The 21,881-nt window shown below is 42.3% G+C and overlaps 1 long non-coding RNA gene across 9 annotated transcripts in view; it reads left to right on the top strand.

Annotated features, from left to right (window-relative positions):
• LOC122555422 (uncharacterized) overlaps positions 1-21,881 on the top strand; it is a 331,724-nt gene that overhangs the window by 269,968 nt on the left and 39,875 nt on the right. The gene's annotated exons all lie outside the window — the stretch shown is intronic.

The following is a 21,881-nucleotide window of genomic DNA, read 5'->3' on the forward strand; positions in this document are numbered from 1 at the left end:
CCAGCACCACTAATCCAGAGATTCATGGTGGCAATGTAAATGGATGCTGGCATGCATCAACAGGACAGAATGGAGAGTGAATCTTAACAGTGGGAATGAAACTGCGGGACATACACTGTAGCTGAATATATGTCTTCACTGGACCTTAACTAATGTAATCTGCTTGATGTCTGAGTTTGTCAGTGGGTTGACTTGGATATTTCAATAAAGCTTTGTGTTGTTTCGCTTCTCTTTCTCTCTCTCTCCATTTTGTCACCGGAATCATAAGGACTGAAATTCCCAGCAACGTCACCTTGTCATCGTCAGATGCTGCCAGTCGCCATAAACCCGTAGATCCGATCTTGTGGTCAAGTCTACTACGCAAGCTCGCTTCTATGGGTCTGTGGCAATGTGGTCTTATAGCTGCCATGGTCCCGGTAGACCCTTCCTGATTAAAACACACTCAGCGAAGATCTCAAGTCCTTTTCTACCTTATTTATGGTTTGGTGTTTCTGACTGCTGTCCATGATTCATTCTACTAATACATTTTCCATTCCAATGTACATTGCTTTTTTGCCTGCAAAATCCACTGTCTTTCTTTCTCCCAACGCGTGCCGTGTCACAGTTACAATTTTCCTGTTGGCAATCAGAACTGTTGTCCCCACTTCCAAGAGGTGAAATAGCAGAAAGCATTCGAGGGGCTAAGTGGCCTATTCTTGTTCTGATGGTTCCCAGTGTTTATCTGTCCTTCTGTCTTGCTTTGAACTATGTGGGCAATGGATAGAAAATTAAGATAAGAGTACTAATTGAAATGTTTGATAGAGCACGTAGAGAGAGACTATTCATTCTGGTGGAAGATCCCAGCACAATGGGGAGCATAACTTCAAGATTAAAACCAGGCTGTTCAAGATAATGTCAGGAAGCAATAGATGATGGTAATCTGGAACAAGCAACATCAAAATGTTGCTGAGGATCAGGGTCAATTGCAGATTTCAAAACCAAGATTGATCATTTTTTATTAAATCAAAATTGTATCAAGATTTACGGGACCTTTGCGATTCAATGGAGTTAAGATAGAGATCAGCTTTGAATGGCAGAATAGGACAGAAGGGCCAAATGGCCTTCACCTATTCCGAAGAAGATTGTGACCCTGCGATGCAGTATGATGCTGTCAAAGAACAAAGCTGTCGTTCAGCTGTTATAATTTATACCTCCTCCAAACTTTCTTTTTGTTACCCATTACCCTGCTTCTCTTTTCACCATCAGTCCATTTGTCATGTAACCTCTCCTGCCTTCCACCCAATCCACAGACTTTTCCCTGCATTTGCTAGTGACCTGTCACATCCTAAACATTTCCCACTTATGACAAACGGTCATTGAGCTAAAGTGTTAACTCTGTTTCTCTCTCCACAGATGCTGCAAGACCTCCTAGGTATTTCTAGAATTTGCTTGTTTTTTGTTATTCCAGATTCCTAATGTCTGCAGTATTTTGCATTTGTTGAATTAGGAAAATGGTTTGGATTATGTAGATTATTCAAAGTTTAAAACACAGAAACAGGCCATTTGGCCCAACTAATTCTCACCTGTGTTTAAGGAGACTGCTCCCTTCTTTTCGTCTACTCCTGTTGACTTACTTCTCAATTCCTTTCTCACCCACGCTTATCCAACCTCTGTGTTAGACTGACCTCTAGAACAGAGATACTGTTGTTCAAGGTGTACGAGACCCTGAAACGCTTCTTTGTTATATTTCCACACTTTTGCTCGTATTCCCATCACTCCCATCAGCTCCATGGCCACTCACGAGTGCATTATTAAGTAAGAAATATCAGGACATTTAGGAACTCATCAGGCAGAGTCAACATCGTTTCATGAAAGGGAAATCTCATTTCATGGATTTGTTAGAGTTCTTTGAGGATGTGACAAGCTAAAGGGGAACCAAGAAGATGCAGTGTATTTTATAAGGTGTTACGGAAAAGGTTGCTGCACAAAGTGAATGCTCATGGTGTGGGGGCTGTGACATATGAACATGGATAGAAGGTTGGCTGACAAATAAGAAACAGGTAGTCATAGTAAATGGAGTGTTTTCAAGTAAACAAATTAAAACTTATTTAGTCCCACAGGAATCATTGCAGGCCCTCAACTACTTACGACCAATGTTAATGACTTTGGCGAAAGGACCAACTACCTTGTGGTCAATGTTGCTAATTTTATAAAGATAGCCTGTTGGCTAGCTCAGTTGCATGGACAGCTGGTGGTGCTCCAGAGTGACGCCAACCGCAAAGGTTCAAATCCTGTACCAGCTGAGGCTACCATAAAGGTTTCTCCTTCTCACCCTCTCCCCTCACCTTAGATATGATGACCCTCAGGTTAAACGATCACTCCTCTCATGGGAGAGCAGCCCTAAGGTTTGGTAAGACAATGGCGCTTTACTGTTTCACAAAGATAGGTAGGATTTGGGAGGGCAGGAAGATGGGAGAGTGGGAGCTAGCTCATTCAGTGTAGTGTCAGGCGGAACTACGTCACACAAAACGACTGTGAAAATTTGGAACTGTCTCCCCCAAAACACTTATGAACAGGGTGCAATCAGCCTGCAAAGGTGTATTGATAGTTTGGAAGGTGGGAAACGTTGTGGGATCATGTGAGAATGTTCACTTGGGCAGAACAAATGCAAAAGCAGCATATTAATTAGATGGAGAGACTGCAGAATGCCCCGGCATACATGGATCTGCATATCTTCATATATATTTCGCACACAAAGTTCGTATGCAGGTACAGCAAATGATTGAGAAGGCAAATGGAATGTTGGCCTTTATTGAAAAAGGGATAGTCATTGGTGTTTCAAAGAAAGAGAGTAACAATTATTGGTAAAAGGTTTCTGAAGGGCTGCAAAAAATTGGTGCAAAGAAAATGTTTCCTGTCTTTGGGTAAGCTACGAGGAGAAAGTGAGGTCTGCAGATGCTGGAGATCAGAGCTGAAAATGTGTTGCTGGAAAAGCGCAGCAGGCCAGGCAGCATCCAGGGAACAGGAGAATCGACGTTTCGGGCATAAGCCTGACCTGCTGCGCTTTTCCAGCAACACATTTTCAGCTTTGGGTAAGCTACAACTAGGAGACACTGTTTGTAAAGGAGGGATCTTCCATTTAAGCCAGGGGTGAGGAGTAATTGCTTCTCTCAAAGAGAGGCATTAACGTTTGGAGCTCTGTTCACCAGAGGGCAGTGAAGGCTGGGTCATTGAATATATTCAAGACTGGGTTTGACAAAGTTTTGATTGACAAGAGAGCTAAGGGTTGTGGGGTTGGGCAGACAGGGAAGTGGAGTTGAGACCCCAAGTGAATCATCCATGATCATCTTGATTGGCAGAGCCAGTTTGATGGGCCAATTGGCCTTCTCCTGTTCCCATTTCTTATGAGGGAGGATTTATGTTTTGAAGAAATGAAGAAACGATATGTGATGTTGATTTGGAAACATTTGCTTGCCTCCGGGTTGAGGTAGTAGGTTGTATAGTTTAGAATTACACCACGGGAGTTAACTGTACAATCTCCTAGCTTTCCCCGGAGCATGCACGATCCATCGAGGACACAACGCTGCAACCGCCCAAGACAGACATTTTGACTTTCACAGAGAAAAAAAATTAACAAACCTTTTGGCATGCAAATATAAAGATATAAAGGCTGACCTCTCTCAGATTATGGACACCTTCCAGTGCTTTGGCATGAAGGAAATTTTTCAAATTTGGTCTGTGCTAAGATGGATGGCAAAAATTACCCAAATCTGAGCTACCAGCCTTGAAATCTTCAAAGGCCGGTTGAGGTGATAAGGTCAATGATGCTAATTTTTCACACAATCTCTCACATTTCTCATAATGCTGCCATGACATATACCCTGGTGATGTGCAATCTTTCCATAAAGTCAACTGATCTTTCTTCTACCCATCCCATATAACCCCCTCAGCTGTAGGGAGTGATGGGATGGACAGGAGTTTGTGAAAACATTGGATGAATGACTCCTGACGTTCAGTCAAACAGCGAATTTTCCATCTCCAATATTATTAATGATTAATAAATGCAAATTGCTCAAAAGGAATCTATTTATAGTTTGCTTTTGATGCTCCCAGGGATTTATTTTGCTCCTGTTTTGCTCTCAGCTGTGTCCTGGAGATTAATTTTCAATTGCTGGAGACTCTAGGGCAATCCTGAACAATTAGCAACTCGTTGGCAGCAGCAAAAAGAAAAGGAAGAGGTAAGGGACATATAATCCAATCTAGGTTTAGTTAAATCTGCTACATCTCAATTTTCTTCTGTCTTGTCCTGACAGAGACTTGGGTTCAATACTTCATGTGATAGGTGACCCAATGTTAATGATGTCATCTGGCCAGTCTTCAGGTATGAGCTTAGGTAGTAATCTGTTTGACCATAAAGAGCATAATCCTCAATCTGGCTTGTAGATAAATACAGCAGGATCATTAGTAAGTGGTTCCCTTTTCTCTGAGCCAGCGCTGTGAGGGTTCCAACAACATGAGGACCACAGCTGTTCAAGAAGCCAGCTATTTATTACCTTCTCTCAGGCACTCAGGGATGAGCAATGCAGGCTTAGTTTTCTTTGCAGCTCACGGTGGCTTCATAGTAGTAATATCATGAGACCAGTAATCCAGAACCCCTGGCAAATGACCAGGAGAAATGGGTTCCATTCCCACCACGGCAGATGGTGAAACATGAATGCAGTAAAAAATATCTAGAATTTTAAAAAAGAGATGGTGGTAGCCATTATCAATTAGTTCACTAATGTGCCATCCTTATCTGGTCTTCCCTACATGGGGCTGAAGGTTGATTTCCTGTAAACTATCCCTAGGCAATTAGGGCTGGATAATCATTGCTGGCAAAGCCAGCAACTTAAATGAAAAGCAAACAATTGGTACAAATCTAGATCAACGGAACTTAGGCACAAAATCCAAACTGAAACGTTTTGTGTAGTACTCAGGGTATACTCCCCAGGCTGGGTGCTGTGTTTCAGATGAAACCAAAGTCTGTGTCTACCTTGCTTTAGTCATTTATGCTAAAAATCACACAACATAAGGTTAGTCAAACAGGTTCAATTGGAAGTACTATCTTTTGGAGCGCTGCTCCTTCTTCAGGTAACTAGGATGATGAAGGAGCAGTGCCCTGAAAGCCAGTACTTCCAAATAAACCTGTTTGACCAAAACCTGGTGGTGTGTGATTTTTAACTCTGTGCACCCTTGTCCAACACCAGTACCTCCACACCCTAGTCACTTATGTCATTTCTAGCTGTGAGAGCATGCTATATAAAACTTGGTGTTTCCCAGCACAATAGTGACTGCACTTCAGAAGTAGCTTTTTTTACACTAAAATGTATTGGGAACCCCTGAACAATAAGGTGCTTTGGAACTTCCTAACATCATGAAAGGTGTTTTTGAAATGCAGGCTTAATGCAGCAAGAGTCACTGGGTGTGATTTTCTGTAACTAACTCCCATCAGCTAACAAGGCGGGAGAGAGATTTTCCACAGAATGTTTACTTTGTCGGCCCTGGATTGATTTCTGCGGTTTTCTTTTGTCTCTCCCAGAGGTTACCGATCTGTAGGTTGGCATGCAGCTGAGTGTGGATGAGGAAGAGGCAGGGAATGAGAGGTATTCAGTTATGATGCTCCAGCCATCTGAATTGTGGGGCAGAGGTGAGGTAAGAATGACAGCCCTTGACACTAAGGCTGCACTTGACCGAGTGTGGCATCAAGGAGCCCTAGCAAAACCAGAATCAATGGGAAACTCTCCATTGGTTGGAGACAATTTTAGTACATACAGAGATGTTTGTTGGAGATCAGTCATCTCAACTCCAGGTCATGTCTGCAGGAGTTCCTCAGAGTTGTGTCCTTGGCCCAACCATCTTCAGCTGCTTCACCAAAGACCTTTCCTCCGTCTTAAGGTCAGAAGTGGGGATGTTCGCTGATGATTGCACAACATTCAGCACCATTCATGACTCCTCAGATGTTGTAGCAGTCCATAGCCAAGTTCAGCAAGACCTGTGCAATGTCCAGACTTGGGGTGACAAATAGCAAGTCCCATTCATGCAACACAAATGCCTAATAATGACTATCTCCAAGAGTGAGAATCTAACCAACACCCCTTGGTATTCAATGGCATTACCATCGCTGAATTCTCCACTGTCCATTGCTTGACTACAAACTGAACTGCAGCTTAGTTCATATATTAGTAAATATATAATAGCTATATAATTACAGTGCCAACAAGAACAGGTCAGAGGCTAGGGATACAGCAGCAATTAACTCACCTCCTGACTCCCCAAAGCCTGTTCAGCATCAACAAGGCACAAGTCAGGAGTGTGATGAAATATTCCCCACTTGCTTGGATGCAGTTACAACAACACTCGAGGAGCTCAGCACCATTAGGGCAAAGTAACTGCTTGATGGCATTACACACACAAGTATCCACTCCCTCCACCACCGACACTCAGTAGCAGCGGTCTGTACTACCAACAAGATGTACTGCGGAAATTTGCCAAAGATTCTTAAATATCACCTACCAAACCAAATTCCAGTCCCACCCAGAAAGACAGGGCGGCAGATACCACCTGCAAGTTCCTCTCCAAGCCACTTGCCATCCTGACTTGGAAATATATTGTTCCTTCAGTGTCGCTGGATCAAAATCCAGAAACAGCCTCCCTAACAACATTGTGGGCCTGCTACACCCACATAAATGGCAGCAATTCAAGAAGGCAGCTCACCACCACCTTATCATGGACAATTAGAAGTGTACAGTGATTGCTGTATCAGCCAGCTATGCCCACAGCCTGTGAATGAATAATTAAAAAGAAGGACCAACTCATCATGTTGGTTTGGGATTGGTTATTTTGACATTGGTCAAGGAGCAGGAATCAAATCTCATACTTCCCCCAGATCCTTACATTTGTTCCCTCCCCTGTGCCCTAACCCAAGCTAAGCTTCAGCCTGAAGTTTACAGCAGATCAAAAGGGGGAGCTCATCAGAAGAAACTGAAGTATCTGAGACTGGAGGTAAGATGAGGCCGTTCATTCACAGATGAGTTGGCAGAGGTGGGCAATGCCACTGAGTTTATAACACGTGGTCTTGGTGAGGATATGAGATCGGGGAAACCGTGATCAGAGTCATTGGCACAAAGTGATCCCTACATTCCCCGCCCCCATGACAAAGTTGAGAAAAGGCTGCAATGGGAATTACTGAACTGGCTAATGTGACAAATAGGCAAAGGGTCAGCTGCTTGTTTCAGGCCAGTGTTCTCTTTTGTCTGGCATAAAGTTTCGGACTATATGTCAATGCTGACACAATGATACTGAAGTCAGTTATTAATTCTGTTGGCAGAATCTGGCACTGGCCATGTTGCAATCCTTTTCATCTGGATTGTGAGACTCCACTTATTCTGATCATTGCAAACACAGCAAACCCACAACCCATTGAGTTTGGAGCCACGTATAACTCTGATCCCACACTCATCTACAAACTATTTGGAGCCAGCCTAATGGGCACTGGGGTGATGGAATGCTTTGATAATGGCTCCCTTACTTTTTTTGTTTCCTTTGAATACCCCACTGCAACCTATATGCCATTGCAGGAATGTAAGAGAAAAAGCAACTGGTGTCTTTCCAGATTATTGCTAGGCCAATCATCTTGACAAAACACTTCTTCACCATCACTCCACCAACTCCAAACCCATAATATCATAAGACCATAAGATACAGGAGCATAATTTAGCTATTCGGGTCCATCAACATCGTGGAAGAAGAAAAGTAAAGACCAAAATGGAAATTACTCTCAGGAAACAGTCCAGTAGTTCACAATGTTGTTTGTTGTTCTTTCATGGTGTTGGTAGCACTTAATGCCCTTCCCCAAATTGCCCTTGAAGTTGAAAAGGTTGCAAGGCCATTTCAGAGTGCAGTTAAGTGTCAGTTGCATTGCTGTGGGTCTGGAGTCATATATAGGCCGGACCAGCTAAAGACAGCAGATTTCCTTCCCAAAATGACAAACAGACATGTTTCTGGGTAAATCAGCAATTGTTTCTTGGCCACCGTTAGATGAGCTTTTAATTTCAGAATTATTAATCAAATGCAAATTCTACTAGTTGCCATGGTAGGATTTCAATCTATATCTTCAGAATATTACACTCTGGATTACAAGCCCACTGACATTGCCACTGCACCACCATCTAAGTCAGCAGTAAGATACTTACCTACTAGATAATGTGATTGCTGGTTGAATTGCTATGTTATGGCAGTTATTACATAGAATAGACCTCTCAGAAGTAGGGCACAGCTGACCAATGATTGGGAACCCATCTTTAAATGCATCTTCCCACTTTGAATCTATAGCATTTCTATATTCCCATCTTTCCTTTCGTAAGCCTGAATTCTTCCTTGGGGGATCTTAGCCTGCATCTCTGGAAAAGTCTCCTCTGACTTTTAATTCTAATGCATCAGTGTGAAATTATTTTGCGACAAGTGCAAACGAGAGACAGAGAGAGAGAGAGAGAGAGGAGGAGGAGGAGATGGAGACAGTTAGAGCATCAGTGGGAGTGAAGGAAAGTGCCCTGGGGGGGTGGGAAGCAGGGGTCACTGTCAGCAGAGGACACTGTCAATGAAAACCTGAGAGTAGAGGCACAGATAGGGATAGTTGAAACAGTGGAACAGGAAGCAGAGTTTGAAAAGGCTGATGATAAAGACATCAGCATGAAGCTGATTGGTAGGTAATGGGGTTAAGTTGTATTTTCCCCCCACTCCCACCCCACCACTTTAAAGGTGCACTGAGGAAAGGTAAGAGTTATAGCTTCTTGTTTTAAAAGAAAACTATTTTTTTCTTGCCTTAAATTTGGTTAGGAAATGATTTAACTAAAGGTATGGTGGGGAGATCGGTTCCATGTGTTACACATTATGTGGGAGGTTTTACACGCCTGCACAATCAGATCATGATTCACACAGGTACTAACAACATAATAGAAAGAGGGATGAGGTCCTGCAGTGAGAATTTAGGGAGGCAGATTAAAGACCGAGACATCAAAGGTTTTAATCATTGGATTACTCCTGGTGCTCCATGCTAACGAGTATAGGAATAGGTGGATCGAACAGATGAATATGTGGCTGAAGTGTTGGTGTGGGAGGAGAGAGCTTTAGATTCCTACATCACTGGGTCTGTTTCTGGACAAGCTGTACCTGTGCGAGTCCACAGATTGTACTTGAACCAGAAAGGTAGGAGATGCTGCGGGGGGGCGGGGGGGAGGGGGGGGAGGGGGTGCATTGTGGGACTTTTCCTTGTACAGTTAGTGAGGGTTTAAATTAATTTGGCAGGTGAATGAGATACAAAGAGAAAGTACATTATGGGGTATTACGTAAGGAAGATAAACCAAGTCACTTTGGAAGCTGAGCATGGCAAGGCTGTTTGGCATTTATTTTAATACAAGGAGACTTATGATGAAGGCAGATGAGTGACGGAGTTGATTGACTCATGGAGATGTGATGTAATTTTTCTCATAGAGACATGTTTGAGAGAGGACAGGACTGGCAACTCAATATTTCAGGGTATAGAATCTTTAAGCAACCTGGAGGGCAGAAGAGAAGATTATCAATCTGAGAATCAAGTATTGCAATTGGGAAGGATGATATCTCCACCAACAAGGCCATATGGGTGGAAAAGGAATGCAGTAACATCACTGGGAATTAATTATAGGTGTTCAATCAGTCACAGAGAGATAGAAGGGCAGATATGTGCACAAATCTCAGAGACGTGTAAAAATAACAGGATAATAATAGGGATTTCAACTTCTCCAATATTAAATTAGGTAGACAGCGTGTGAAAGGCTTAGAGGGAGTGATCTCTATCCATTGAAGTTTAGAAATATGAGATGTATTATTTTGAAACATATGAGATCCTGAGGGGACTTGGCAAAATGGATGCTGAAAGGATGTTCCCTTTTACTGGAAGGGTCTATAACTAAGAGACACAGTTTAAAAGGAAGGTGTCTCCCTTTAAGACAAAGATGGGAAGAAATATTTACCTTCAAATGGTCACCAGTCTCTGGAACGCTCTCTTTCCCCGACAGCAGTCAAGGTAGGGCTGTTGAATGTTTGGAGGCTGAGTTGGTGATTCTTGATTGCCATTGGAGTCAAAGGTTGTTGGGCTAGACAGGAAAGTAGAGTTGAGGCCACAACTGGACCAGTCATGATCATATCAAATGGCAGAGCTAATTTCTCAACAGGCTAAATGGCCTGCTGTTGCTCCTGCTCCAAATGCCCTCGATGGAAACAAATAAAACCATTATGTAGTTATTTAAATTTCCCAAACCATCCATGTATTAAAAACTATTTTGCAGTCAATCATTTATTCAAATAAAAGATGGTGCAGCCTGTAATCTATAATCAGATAAGACTGCTCAGCTGTTTATCCAGACGAGGAGGGACCCTCATAGTTAGTGACACTGAACAAGCTCTCTGCTGATACCTCAGTATTGTGCTCCAGACCTAGAGAGTCATTCACTGGGACTTTGTATCTGAAAATCTAAGACCAATTTCAGTTGCACTAAGTTTTCCAGACATTGTATCAAATCATTAGTAAATCAGGAGTATTCTGATCTGAAAGGGTCAGGCACTTGTTGAAGTGATTTTTAATTTATTGGTTTCAAAATATTGACATCTGTGAATTCAATATGGCTGTGTCCCATTCCTCAGGGCCAGAGCTCGATGAATTTAGGCTAAATACTTATAAAACGTGAGTGGCAGTATTGTGTTCATTTTCACACACTGGAAGGACACTCATCGTATTGAAGAGGGTGCGGAGGAGATTTATTAGAATGGCGGCAGAAATCAGAAATGTCAGTTCAGTGGAGAGACTGGAGATACTGGGATTTCTCTCCTTCAAAAAATCTAAGGGGAGATTAAATTGCAGAGGGTTTTGACAGAGTAAATAAGAGAAGCTGTTTTCATTTGGAGCATTGGTAACCAGATGACAGAGATTTAAGATAATTGGCAAAAGAACCAGAAGGGTAAAAGAGACATTTTTCTTTGAGCTCAGAGTTGTTGTGATCAGTTACTTCAAGAGTATTGAAAACAGATTCAATGTTAATGCTGAGGAGAGAATTGGATATATACACAGGAAGGAAAACTATGGGAGAGGATTGAGATTCACTGGCTATGTCTTTCACAGAGCTCGTACCAACAAGATAGGCTGGCTCGTCTCCTCCGTGCCACTTCGCTCTATCTGCATGCGCTTAGCTTTCAAAATAAACACTTCAAGGAGAAAGATGTGGGTATAGGGTGCACTTTTATAAATAATGGGCTTGAAAGCATCTGATGTAGTGGCATTTCTTTGAGCTGTGAGACTGGGCTTCGCTCACTCTTTTGCCATTGCACGATGGAGCTGAGCGTGTTTCTGCCAGAGCGTTTCCATGGGAGCCATGATTTCAGACCAGCTTCAAGAGCCAATTTGGAACCAGGGGATCTTGAAAAACAACTCAGAATCCCAAATCTTGCCAACTCCTCTTGCTGGAAGTACTCTTGGAGTTTTTAATCACATAACCTCCTGCCTCTAACTACCCCGCCTTCCAAATGGCCTTTCTGCTGATCCTGAATCTTGAAGAAATTGACAAATGAAAGGAAATCATTTTTTTTTTGTAATGTTTCTGTGATTCTCTTTCCTCACTGGAGTTAATTTGTCAGGCATGGAGTCTCCAGACCAATCTTAGAGTGTAGCAACTGTTGTAGGGCTGGTCAGTAGTGTGAGATTAATTAATTGACTTGCTTCTATCAGATGTGATCAACAATTCTGCATGATTTAGGATATTCTAAACTATAGTTAAGTTATTTTGTCACAGGTACTGCTCAGAGTGATCTTGGACAGTACCAATTTTGGTGGCTCTGACTCAATAGATTTTTTTTTTTCATAGCATGTAGACATTACCACAAAGCTAGCTTTTGTTGTCCATCCTTAATTGTCCTTGAACTGAGTAACATGCTAGGACATTTCAGAGGGTAACTAAGTGTCAATCACATTGACGTAGGTCTGGTGTCACGAGTGGGCCAGATCAAGCAAAGAGCAGATTTTCTTCCTGAAAGTACATTTGCAAACCAGATGGGGTTTATACCGCTGATGATAGTTTCATAGTTAGCGCTACTGAGACTACCTTTCAATACCCAATTTTATTAATTGAATTGGAATTCCACTAGCTGTGTTAATGGGATTTGAACCGATGAGCATTTGTCCCAGAGCATTAACATGGGCCTCTAGATTACCTGTCCATTGACAATACTGCTATTCGACAATTTCTGTCACATGTTCTGTATAAATTGCCAAAAGCACAATTTTAAGATTTCTGTTTTCCCAGCACTGTAGATTCTCTCTGTGTGGACACACATAAGATTTCCAGGCAAGAAAGATAGGAAGTGAGCTAATGTTGCCAATTCTGGTTGGACATATTCTGGAGGTCTGTGCACTGATCTGCTGCCATTAAAATCAGCTTTCCCATTCCTTCACTGAGTCCATCTTTCACTGTATATTGCCATCCCACATCCTGCAATCTTTGTTAACTGATTGGATGAATCCTATTTCCTCATCAGTGTAACTGACAAATAAATGCCTTTTTTCTGGAAAAAGACATAACTTTATAATGCCTCCTGTGACATTTCTAAGAGCTTTGCTTTCAGGATGTCCCTGGGATTAACCTTCAATGGCTTGAGATTCTGGGAAAATCCTACAATTCTGGAAACACTTGCCTGAAACTCATTTTAAATTAAATGCAGTAGGGATCACTGCTGCTGCTACTTGTATGTCTCCTACCAGGAGATCTTCCATCATAGAATGTCACATTCATCTGTCCTGCAGCATCCTCACACATTCACAATAGCTTATCTGACCACTCTGCGATGTCCTTCATCCAAAGACACTTTGGTCAACTGATCTTCCTGCTGACCCCCACTTTGCCCTTGGAAGGAGATCTCTTCCAACACTGACCCCAATAGCCAAAATGCTGCCAATTTTTAGGATGTCACCTTTTAGGAATTAATTTTTTGCTTTTGTAATTCCAATAGGTCTACATTTCTCTGATGGTCTTTATACTTAGCATTCACATTTGAAAGGCTTCTATTTTATTCTGTTGATATTATTATCCAGTTGCTAATGTGTACAGAAAAGTGCACGAGTGTAGCATGTTGTGTTTTTCTCTTGCTACAAACTTGACAATCCTTGTATTTAACATTTCATTCGTTTTCACAAAATGCACAAGGGATTAGGGAGTAACTAACTGCTGGCTTGGGCCATTTTTGCTCTACCCCTCTGCATCATTGATAACTGCTCCTTGATCACAGCACACTTTGCCTTATTGTGAAACCAGGTCTTCACCGTGGAAAGTGTGAATACACCATGTTACCAGATTAATGTGTCAGAGTAGTTTTTGTTTGTTTGTTGAACGTGCCATTGCTGACAAAGTCAACATTTGTTGCCGATCAATAAATGCCTCAAGATGGTGGTGATGAGCTGCCATCTTGAATTCTTCAAAGATGCATATAGCCAGACAGGACAGAGAAATTCCCCTTAAGAGTTAGTGGTGAAACACACATGAACTATATGCGACTGGGGCTGTGTCTTGCTCGCTTCAATGTACCAGTGTGTGTGTTATATGTTAAGGGAGGTGAAGCTGAGATAAACATGAGTTGTAATGAAGCCAAGGTTCTGCAACATCTCTTTTTAACTCTGTCTGCTTTGCAAAATGGGAACTAACTTACCAACATTTATCATGTAATGCTTAATGTTAACAAACTGTCTAAGAATCAGTTTCGTGGCAAAAGATTGTTGCCATTGCTGTTCATGGGCAGACACTTACACACAATAACATTTCTTGTTTGCAATTTGATTACAAGATGGGAGTGTCAATAGAATTTGGTGCCTATCCCAAATTGACTCCAGAGAAGGTGATGGTGAGCAGCTTTCTTGAACTGCTGTAGTTCATGGAGGGAGGGACACCCACAATGCTAATAGGAATGTAATTCATGGATTTTCACCCAGTGATAGTGAAGGATTGATGATGTATTTCCACGTCAGCATGTTGTCCAACACGGAAAGGATCTTGCTCGTGTCAGCACTTCATATACCTGCAGCCTGATTCCTTCTTGGTATAGGGGTTGTGGTATTGAAGTCACTGTTAAAGAATTCTTGGTGAGTTGGTGCAGTACAAAGATGGTGGCTCACTGCTGCCTCTGTGCGTCAGTATTGGAGGGAGTTAATATTTGAGGTGGAGGTAGACGGGGTGGCAGTCAACTGAGTTGCTTGGATCTAGGATGGTCAAACATCTTGAATGTTGTTGAGGCTGCACTCAACCAAGCAAGTGGGGAATATTTTCCGACTTGAGCTTTGTAGATGGTGCATAGCTTTAGGGATACAGGAGACTTGTTACTCAGCACAGAATTCTGACCTGATCTTGTAGCCGATATATTTATATGACTTGTGCAGTCCAGTTTCTGGTTAGTGATGATCTCCAGGATGTTGATGATGGGGCGTTCAATCATGGTAGTGCAATTGAATGTCATGGGGCGATAGATCGATTCTCTCATGTTAGAGATTATCATTACCTGACACTTCAAGGACATGAATGTTGCTTGCTAAGCCAGCCCAAGCCTGAAGGTTGTTTATGATTCACTCAGTATATATGAAGAGTTTCAAATGATGCTGAAAATTGTGCAATCGTCAGAATTATTTTCTGACCATTTACTGGAAAGAAGTTCATCGTTGAAGCAGCTGAAGATGTTTGGGCCTATGACACCAGCCTGTGGAAGTCCTGTGAATGAGATGATTGACCTCCAAAAACCACAATATTATTCTTCCTGCTAGGTTTGATTCCAACAGTGAAGAGTTACTAGGACTCTTTGATGCCACAGTTGGTCAAATGCTGCCTTGCTGTCAAGGGCAGTCACTCTGACCTCTGCTAAGCTCTGTTGTCCATGTTTGAACATGGCTGTAAGGTGGTCTGGAGCTGAGTTAAACTGGAAAACTTAAACTGAGTGTCAATAAGCAGCTTAATGCAGAGTAAGAGCCTCTTACTAGTACTGTTGATAACCTATTCAACCACTTTGTTGATGCCCAAGATCAGACTGATGCAGTCTGTCAGACAGGAGGCTCTACTGGGTCTGACATTGAGCAACAAGAAAGAATGATTAAATGATCTTATAGTGAAGGTGTCCTATAATATGGCTGAAATTTAATATGAGATATAGAGGATTAAATCTGGGACTATATCTTCAAATTTTAAATGAAAGGCCACTATGAGACCACGCAAGCAGAATTCACTAAAGTGAATTGACAAATTAAGTAAAAGGATAGGTCAATAGACATGCAGTGGCAGACATTTAAGGAGATATTTCAGAATACACAATAGATACATTTCTATAATACAAAAATTCCAAGGGATAGACCCATCATCCGGGATTCACCAGCAAGTATTTAGTTGTGTAAAGATAAGTGACAAGTCAGAATATTGGAGAGAATTTAGGTCAAATCAAAGAATTACTGAAAATTAAGAAAAGATTGGAGTGCAAGAGAAAGCTAACCAGAAAAGTAAAAGTTTCTGTAAATATTTAAATAGTGTTATCAAAGTGAATGTTGTTTCTATTGAAAGGAGGCCGAGAGATTTGATAATGCAAAATGAAGAGATGAACTGAGCAGGTATTTTGCATCAGTCTTCACTATAGAGGACACCTGAAACATCTCCGGAACAGCAATAAATCAGAAGTGGAAAAGAGGGAGGAACTCAGGAAGAGTGGGAATGAAGTGGCACTAAATAATTGTTAGAGCTGTGGTCTGATAAGTATCTGGATCCTGATGCACTTCATCTGCAGTCTTACAAATAGTGAGATCGCTGATACATTGGCTTCAATTTTCCAAAGCTCCCTTGATACAGGGAAAGCCTCTTTAAATTGGACAAAAAAGGAGGGAGACAGAAAGGAGGAAACTGCAGGTTCAATTTAAAATACATTGGAAGCAGTTGATATAAGGTTTACTAAACTGATACCTCAAATGGGTGGGTTGTCTTGTATGGAAAGCTTGGGCAGACTATGCTTGTATTCATTGGAATTTAGAAGAATAAAGGTCATTCACCTATATGGGACCTGACAGGATTGATTTGTAAATGTTTTGTCTCACAGAAAAATCTAGAAGTAGGGGTCACTGTTCAAAAATAAGGGGTCAGTCATTTTAAAAAGCAATGACGCAAAATTGTTTTTTGTGTCAGACGGTTAAGGCAGAGATGGATTCTGGGGAATCAAATAGGTGAAAGGTTATTGGGGTAGACAGCAATGTAGATTTGAGGTTACAACCAGATCAGCCGTGATCTGATTAAATGGCAGGCTCATGGGGCTGCATGGCCCATTGCTCCACCTTGTTTTATACCTCCCCATCACTGAAGGAAAGGGATACTTGTGGAGCTGCCTTCTACAGAGAGTCGTTTAATTGTCTGTCACCAGTCATGATCAGATGTTGCAGGACTGCAGCGTATTGAACTCATTTATTGGTGGTAGCATTTCTTAGCTCTATCATATTCATGCTTGCCATATAAATAGCCTCACTGGACAACTTGGTGTATGGCATACCCTCCTACACACACGCTCATGCCTCTCTCCCCACCCTCTAATTCACCTGGCTTGTTGGTAATTGTAAAGTGGGGGATATGCCAGAATATGAGGTTATAGATTGTAGTTGAAGGGCCAAAAGGCTTGCACCTGCTTCTATTTTCTATAATACTGCTGCTAAAGACACCAGTGCCTCATGTCCCATTTAGTCTGACAGTAATGCCACATAACACAATGGAAAGTTTCCTTTCGGTGAAGATGGGCCTGTTTCAACATACTTAAGTTCATCCTATCAAACTAACCTTTTTTGCCCTCAAGTGTTTGACATAAATGCACATTAAAAATAGAAATGAGGAAGTATTTCTTCTCTCAGAGGGTTGTGAAACTGTGGAATTCTTTATTATAGAGGGCTGTTGAGACTGGGTCATTAAGTATAATCAAGATGTGGAGGTGCCAGCGTTGGACTGGGGTGAACAAAGTCAGAAGTCACACGACACCAGGTTATAGTCCAACAGGTTTATTTGAAATCACAAGCTTTCAGAGCACAGACCCTTCATCAGATTCTGTGCCTCTGTGCTTCTCCCTCACTTCATCTGATGAAGGGGCAGCGCTCCGAATGCTTGTGATTTAAAAAAAAAATCTGTTGGACTATAACCCAGTGTCATCTGAAGTACATTCAAGGCTGAGATAGACAGATTCTTAATCAGTAAGGAACTCAGGAAATGACAGGAAAGGGGAGTGGAGCTGAAGATTCTTGGATCAGCCATAACCCCATTGAATGGTGGAGCAAATTCGATGGGCTGAAGGGCCTACATCTGCTCCTACATCGTATGGTCTTTTACAATTCATCTCAACCACTCCCTGTGGAAGCAAGCTCCACATTCTGTTTACTTTCCAAGAAAGACAGTTTCTCGCATTCACTAATTTTTTTTTTTGTTTGTGATTATCTTATACTTACAAATAGGAAAACCTTTTTTATGTCTTTCTGATATAACTCCATCATACTTTCCCCCTAGTCTTTTTGTTTCCAGAACGGATGACCTTCCACCTTCTCCTGATAAATGTAACCTCTGATATCACCTTTTGAAAATCATTTATGATTTTCTGGTACCTGCACATTCCCTTTCTTTTCTAGACTGCCGACCTAGAGCACTGCACGTGATGAGCTGAATCTTAGCCCGTAAGAGCAGCTTGGTTGGCATGGACTGTCATGATAAAGCCATAAAAAATCCCAAACTGGACCCTGCCCTGCCCACAAGCCGTCCACACTCGGGTTTCTAGGCAAGGCAGGAGAATGGGCAGGCTGCCAACCTACTTTCAGGAAGGGGAAGGTTTGGCAGCTTGCATATTATAATCAGCCTTTAGCTGGCAGCCTCACACTGAGGCTGCTTTTCTTTTTTTTTGCAAGTTTAACCCTGCCTGGTCAGGTTTCCTGAGTCACAGGAAACCCAGCTGCTGAAGGGAGTACCGCTTCGAGGAGAAGGTGAGGAGCTGGAAGCACACGGGGATGTTTTCTCAGAGACCCCAGAGCGCCCGCCGACTGGCCAGAGCATTTCCCCCGTGCAGAACTCCCACAGGGTAAGGCCTTAATTCAAGGATCCTCCAGCGTCAAGGCTCATAGCTCCCCAGGTGGTTGGAGATATGCCATTGCCCCACCAGCAGCCACAGTCTACTGCCTCATGTGCGGTCTGCTGAAGGCTCTTTCAGAACAACCAGCGGCCAGCCCTTCCAATGAGCGTGAATTATAGGCAGGAAACCTGCCGAGGAAATGTGCTGTCAGTAACAGAGTCAACTCCACAGCATGTGGGAAATCCTAGGCACCCACCTTCTATGACAAGGGTGGCACGGTGGCTCAGTGGTTATCACTGCTGCCTCCCACCACCAGGACCTGGGTTTGATTCCACCCTCGGGTGACTTTCTCTGTGGAGTTTGCATGTCCTCCCTGTGTCTGCGTGGGTTTCCTCGACAGTCCAAAGATGCTAAATTGCCCATAGTGTTCAGGGATATGCAGCCTAGGTGGCTGGGCCATAAGAAGTTCAGGGTTACAGGGATAGGATCAGTGTGGGTTTTATGGGCCAAATGGCCTGCTTCCACTCTGTAGGGATTCTAAGATTCTAACACTATATCCCCATCTATACAACTTAGTCTTGGTGCCTGTTTGCAATTGTACTGACTCTCCAAGTAAATTCATGTAATTTGTGGCTTTGCAATTTCATCCCAGGTTATGGATCCCAGTTTTCTGTTTATATTTTTTCAAGCCTTGTTGAATTCCATTGCTACTTTCAATGATTCATGAGCCTTTGTTCCGAGATCTCACTACTCCCCTTACTCCATTTAGACTCTTATTTTTCAAAGAGTTTGTGGCTTCCTAGCAAGTGCCTTCATTGGGGAGATAAATGTTTGCTGCCAAATGACTTAACAAGAGGAAGTAGGTAAGAGGACACGTTATGCCTACTTTTGTGATCAGAGACAATAAATACTTGCTGAACAATTTACTGCTCATGAAACATTTGGGAAAATATTCCCATTGAAGCAGTCGACAAAAGCAAGGAAAGAAATAGTATTTATGTCTGCAATGCATTTCACAAGCTCAGGATCTCCCACGCCCTCTCCAGCCCATGAAACCTTTTCCGAAGTGAAGTTGCTGGAGTACTGTAGGAAATGAAGCAGCTGATTTGTGCAAAGCAAGATCCCACAACGGCAAATGATAATGTCTGGATCATTAAGGGTGGCACGGTGGCTCAGTGGTTAGCACTGCTGCCTCACAGTGCCAGGGACCGGGGTTCAATTCTGGCCTTGGGCGACTGTCTGTGTGGAGTTTGCACATTCTCCCTGTGTCTGTGTGGGTTTGCTCCGGTTTCCTCCCACAGTCCAAAGATGTGCAGGTTAGTTGAACTGGCCAAGTTAAATTGCCCATAGTGTTAGGTGCATTAGTCAGGGGTAAATGTAGTGGAATGAGTCTGGGTGGGTTACTCTTCGGAGGGTTGGTGTGGACTTGTTGGGCTAAAGGGCCTGTTTCCACACTGTAGGGAATCTAATCATTTTCACAAATGATGTTTGTTTAGGGCTAAATGCAGTCACACAAATCCAGAGTGGAAGTAGGCCATACAGCCCCTCTAACCTACTCTGCCATTCAATAAGGTCTTATTGTGGCATAAACACCACATTCCCACTGACCCTCCCCCAAAACCTTTGACTCCCTTGTTAGTCAAGAATCTATCTACTTCACAATTTTCAATGCCTCTGCCTCCATCACTCTCTGGGAAGAGGGATCCACAGACTAATGATTCTGTGGGAGAAGAAGTAAATGATTTCCTCTCCATCTTCCATGGGCAACTTCTAGTTTTTAAACTTCTTCCCCAATTGAAAGAATCCCCAGCATTCTTTCAATTCCTGAAACGTCGATTTTCCTGCCCCTCGGATGCTGCCTGACCTGCTGTGCTTTTCCAGCACTACTCTAAACTTGACTCCTTTTTGGTCTCCTCAGGATCTTACATGTTTCAGTAATTTCACCTCCCATTCTTCTAAACTCCAACAGGTACCCAGACTGTATAACCAATCCTCGTAAGAGAACAAAAATATTCCTTATCGTAGAACGAAGATTGACTTTCTTTCCAAGTTGAAAAGCATTTTGACAGCTTATCTCTTTGCCATCTTGTATTAAATTGTTCAGGGTTCATGCCACAAAACATTCTAAGAGATTTACCTTAATGAGGACAAGGATTCCACAAACACAAAACCTGGGAAGAGGTCTGAGAATTTGGAATGATGTCTTCTTAGAGAAAGGTCAGGAGAAATATTCCGATTTGTTCAATATGGGTGTTCCAGATAATGACAGGTTTGATACAGTAGACAAGTAGGTAAGGTTAATGGCTGAAAGATACAGATTTAAGATGATTTGCCAAAGAAGCAGATGGGGAGATGAGTTTTTTTTTAAACTCACTGATTGAGAGGACAGTAGGAACAGATTCAGTAGTAACAAGGGCTTTGGATAATCACTTGAAAATGTATTGCTTTCTAGATCACAAGGAATAGAATGAATTGGAGAGAATTTTCAAAAGCTAGCACAGGCCAAATGGTCTCCTCCAACGTTGTGTCATTCTAGAATGTGTAGATTTACACACCTTCCCTCTATTCCTTGCCTGTTCATGTGCCTGGCTAAATGCCTCTTAAATGTTGCTATTATATCTGCTTCTACCAACTTCCTTGGTAGTGCATTCTAGGCACCTACCAATCTCTGTGTAGAGAATTTTCCTTGAATACATTTTTAAACTTTTCCCCTCTTACCTTAAACCTACGCCCCTTGTATTTGACATTTCCAGGTCATCCCTCAGCTTCTAATATTCAATTAAAAACAATCCAAGGTTGTCCAACCTCTCCGTATAGCTAATACATTCCAATCCAGGCAAACTCCTGATTAATGTCCTTTATCCCCTCTCCAAAGCCTCCACATCCATCCCATAGGCTGGCAATCAGAACTGCACACGATGCTCCAAATGTGGCTTGACTAAAGTCTTATACAGCTGCCACATAATTTGCCAACTTTTATACTCAATGTCCTGACCCACGAAGGTTAGCATGCCATATGCGTTCTTTACCATATAACACTCCTCATTTTTATTCTTCCTGGAAAAGTGACCAACTTCACAATTTTACGCATTATAGTCCATTTGCTCACTTGCTCAAACTATCTGCATCTTCCTTGTGTCCTATTCACAACATACTTTCCTTCTACCTTCATATCATCTGCAAATTTCGCTTGCCATGCCTTCTCTCTCCTTGTCTACGTCAGACGTCACATGGCACAAGGTTACAGTCCAACAGGTTTATTTGAAATCACAAGCTTTCAGAGTGCAGCTCCTTCGTCAGGTGACAGGTCCATCCCAGTCCATCATTGGCACTTCCACATCATGGCTGTCCTCATCTAAGTCATTGATGTAAATTATAAACTGCTAAGGCTTCAGCACAGATCCCGTGCAGGATTCCATTCATCGCATCATGCCAATCAAAAAAAAACGATTAATGCGTACTGACTGTTTTCTGCTAGCCAGCCAATCTTCCTCCTACAACATGAATTTGTACTTTGTGCAATAACTTTCATGGTGACCTTATTAAATGAGTTCTGGAAATCCAAACTTAATACCTCTACAGGCTTCCCATTATTCACACCCCATGCCATTCTGTCAAAGAAAACAATGAATCGGTTAAACGTGATTTTCCTTTCACAAAACCATGCTGACTCTTCCTGATTTCCTTATTGTTTTTTTAAAAGCTGAGCTATAGCTTCCTTCATGACCAAT

The sequence above is a fragment of the Chiloscyllium plagiosum genome, unplaced genomic scaffold (genome assembly GCF_037043375.1).
Source record: "Chiloscyllium plagiosum isolate Xiang-an unplaced genomic scaffold, Cpla_swu_hap1 HiC_scaffold_12, whole genome shotgun sequence".
In the NCBI taxonomy this organism is placed as follows: domain Eukaryota; kingdom Metazoa; phylum Chordata; class Chondrichthyes; order Orectolobiformes; family Hemiscylliidae; genus Chiloscyllium; species Chiloscyllium plagiosum.